This window comes from Octopus sinensis, linkage group LG4 (assembly GCF_006345805.1).
Source record: "Octopus sinensis linkage group LG4, ASM634580v1, whole genome shotgun sequence".
Classification (NCBI taxonomy): Eukaryota; Metazoa; Mollusca; class Cephalopoda; order Octopoda; family Octopodidae; genus Octopus; species Octopus sinensis.
The window spans coordinates 117,064,191-117,068,459 of NC_043000.1; the positions used below are offsets into that span (position 1 = coordinate 117,064,191).

Here is a 4,269-nt window from a genome sequence, read left to right on the forward strand (position 1 = left end):
TCCCACATTAACAAGTGGGATTTTTTCATATACTAAACCACTCTTGATACAAGGAGTTGCTGAAAAGTTTCTGACATTAAGGGTGTCACGAAATGTTTGGTTGGAGGCCCAAAATTCCGAGTTATTTTACTAGTGTTAGAAAAACTGAAGGACCACTGCAATAAATGTGTTAATCTGAGCGGGAAATGGCATATGTTGAATAAAATCATAATTTACTGATCCTGTAACTCCTGTATTTTCTTTTATCAAACGCAAGGAACTTTTAAACCTTTCGTCTCAATTTTATAAAGAATCATACATATATATATATATATGTGTATATATATATATATATATATATATATGTGTGTGTGTGTGTATGTTCGCTCACTTATGCATATATTTAAGTGTTTGTATGTGTGTGTGTGTGTGTGTGTGTCTTTGTGTTTGTATTTCTAAGCTCGTGTACATCAGTGCATGTGTGTATCTGCAAGGAGAGCATGATTTTAACTTAACTCCTGGTAATCTCGTCTGTGAAGCAAGTCCCGTTACCCACAAACCGTTTCTGTTTTATTTATTTTATTTATTAATCTATCTATTTTTCATTTTCCTCTTTACCTTCTTTACTCAGAATACCCAACCACGAAAAAAACCCAAGAAAAGCGAAAGAAAAAAACAAGAGAAAGTTCTGTCTTTGTTATTGTTCATTAAACCTTCGATTTAATGATGCCGTTACCACAAATGCCAGACAGCGGCATGTATATGAATCTTTAGACATGGACTGCTTTTAGTTTTTTTTTTTTTTTCTAGGACAAACTTATAAAAATACTTTGAACAGGTAAAGGGTTAACATGCATTTGATATAATGTTTCATATTGGGTGGTTTTTAATTTTTAAAGTTTATCACTCTCACAAGTGTCTGAAACCTTGTCATTAATTAAAACATTTTGTGTTACGGTATCTCGATTGTGCTGTGTATCGCAGTTCCTTCTTTATAAACAGTTTAATAAGAAACCTCGTTCACTTGTCATGATGTCTAATATACTATAAAGCGACATTCAAATATATTGTGAATATTTCTTGCACAACAACTCTTACCAAATACCATGGAGTGGAATTTGGAGCCAGTTTGCGAGTTTGGTTGTCGTATCTTAAATTGTCTTCGTCCTGTCAACGAAGTTTTATTTATCTCCTACAATAGCGACCATGTCACTTGTCAGTACAAAACAGACATTAAAATGAATTCTGATATAAATAAAAAATATGGTAAACAAAAGTGTTTAACTTACAGATTAACGGCGAGAAACGGTAACTGTACAGTGAAAAAGTTTCTGGTTCTCTTGGCCTGAGCCTTTACCTTTGATAGTTCTCCGGTGTTTGGGAAGTTAAACGTTGGGCAAAGGTCTTTTAGTTACTGGCAGTCTTTGGCCTGTTTGTTTCTATACACCTATGTATAGAAATATAGATGTAGGTAAATGTAGGTATATAGCTACAGATATTTAAATATACATACACACATATCTACAAACATATATATATATATATATATATATATATATATATATATATATATATATATATTATATATATATATATGTATGTATGTATGTATGTATGTATGTATGTATGTATATATGTATGTATGTATGTATGTATGTATGTATGTATGTATGTATGTATGTCTTTATGTATGTGTGAGCGAACGTGTGTGTGCGTGTATGTATGTGAATGTATACCTATAAACCGTGTCTTGTACACGCCCAAGTTGATATCGACGCCGTACAAAAGATGCGGAGAGATGACTTGATGAAAAAAACGGTTGAAATGAATATTACTATACACACATAAGTGTTATGCTCAAGTTTATAACACTTCTGTGTTAAAAATATGTGAAAATATTTCGGCAATTGAACATATACGTATATGTGTGTTATTATTATACGTATATCTGTATATACGCGCACCCATATATATTCATGTATATATCATGTGTAAATATATGTATACATATATGTATATATTTATGTACGTTTGTATATGAACATGGATATATGTATATATATATATGTAGTTATATATACTTTCAGGATTGTGTATCAATACTGTTGCTTTTTAAATTTTTTTACTGATTTTGATTTTTTTTAATGTTTGTAAGAATTTTCTGTGTAAAGTATATAACCATTAATCAATAATACACATATTTATATATAGCATCATATTTTATATATACGATTATCTATGTATACATATATACATGTATATGTGTGAGTGTATGTGTATGAGAGATAGTGTGTGTGTGTGTGTGTGCGTGTATGTATATATATATTCTTTTTAAGTTATGATGTAGTATAAGAACGTTACTTTTTAGGTTGAAGTTGTCCTGTTAATACTTCTTTCTTTCTTTCTTTCTTTCTTTCTTCTATTCTGTATGATTCTTTTTCCTGTGGTTTTTGCTTTTCCTTTTTGTTTTGTTTTTTGTTTATAATAAATTCATATATCAGTTTATGGTATGAACCGAGAAGATATTCGTCCGATGCTAACTATGCATTTGTAGTGAAAGACTAGGAATGGAGGAAGATATTTGCAATGGGAGGTATTTCTCACAAAATCTTCCTTCGGTGTGTGTTCCTAAAACCAGGTGGACAGGCCCTTTATATTTTGGCCCACTGCCTTTGACGGCATTAATTTCACCAATATATTTAACGCACACAAAAACTTACAAACACACACTCTCACCCACGCACCCACCCACACACATATACACATACATATTCACATCCCTTTCATATACATATAAGTATGTGTTTGGGGTGTGTATGTTTATACACCTAAACGCAACCACGTACATTTTCTACCTACCTATCTATCTATCTATCTATCTATCTATCTATCTATCTATCTATCTATCTGCCAGTCTGTCTGTCTGTCTATCTATCTATCTATCTATCTATTTATCTATCTATCTATCTATCTATCTATCTATCTATCTATCTATCTATCTATCTATCTATCTATCTATCTATCTATCTATCTATCTATATATCTATATATCTGTCTCTCTGTCTATCTGTCTATCTATCTATATTTCTATCTATCTATCTGACATCTCTCTGTCTCTCTGTCACTCTGTGTATCCGTCTCTCTCTCTCTCTCTCTCTCTCTCTCTATTTATCTACCTTTCTATCACATCTCTCTCTCGTTCTATCTATCTATCTATCTATCTATCTATCTATCTATCTATCGATGTCTCTGCTATCTATCTATCTACCTACCTATCTATCTATCTATCTATCTATCTATCTATCTATCTATCTATCTATCTATCATCTATCTATATATATATATATCTGTCTATCTATCTATCTATGCATGTGTCCGTCTGTCTGTCTATCTATCTATCTACCTATTTATCTGTCTGTCTGTCTCTCTCTCTCTGTCTATGTATCTATCTATCTATCAATCTATCTATCGCTCTATCTCTAACTCTCTATTTATCTATCTATCTACCTTTCTATCTAACTCAGTGTGTGTATGTTTATGTGCATGTGTGCGTGTATGTGTATGTGTGTGTGTGATATTCACCCATAAGATTTCTGTTACAATTTGTATTTTGTTTTATTAGTTACAATGTGTGTGTCTCTATGACGCTGACTACTCGAACCGAACGAAAACTGTAATCTCCTCCTCTTCACTACGAAAACACATAAACGGGGCGGAGTGTTGCAAGTTGTGGCCAGCAAAATGCGGAGGCACACATCGATTAAAATGAGTTTCTAAAGGTATTTATTGATTAAATGGCACGGAGTGAACACAGGAGATAGGAGGAGTATAGGGGAAGGGTGGATGTCGTTAGGAAATATGTAGGAGGGAAGTACAATGTACGGAAGAAAAAAAAAGAGAGGGCTAACGTTGGAACAGAGGATGAAGAGAGAGTAATGAGAGGATGAGTGAGGGGGAGATTGCGAGAGTGTGAGGCAGAGAGAGAGAGAGAGAGAGAGAGTAAAAGATTTAAAATATGAACGTGTGTCTATAAATCTTAGGTCTTCTGTTTCTTACGTTCTCTGTATAAACACACATGCGAACAGTCATACGCACATGCGCACAGGGTCACACGCAGGCACGCACGCACGAACGCACGCACATACATCCAAACACATGTCCAGAGATGATAACGAAGATAGACTAATTACGTTGACACACGCCAGTCTCTAACTAACCCCCTTCTCTCTTTATCATTTTTTTTTTATTTATCAAACTCTCTCCTACTTTCTGTCTCTCTGTGTATATATT

At 33.3% G+C, this 4,269-nt stretch overlaps 1 long non-coding RNA gene across 2 annotated transcripts in view; it reads right to left on the minus strand.

The window, feature by feature from the left end:
• The window catches only part of LOC118763091, a 118,444-nt gene extending 115,766 nt beyond the window's left edge, over positions 1–2,678 (minus strand). The window contains exons 1-2 of one of the 2 annotated variants that reach the window (XR_004998846.1): positions 2,341–2,678; positions 1,269–1,426 (exon numbers count right to left, since the gene is read on the minus strand). This is a non-coding gene — a long non-coding RNA (uncharacterized LOC118763091). Of the gene's footprint in view, positions 1–1,268; positions 1,510–2,340 lie in introns of those variants that run through there. The other variant, XR_004998845.1, reaches the window with a different exon arrangement.
• Positions 2,679–4,269: the final 1,591 nt, after the last annotated feature.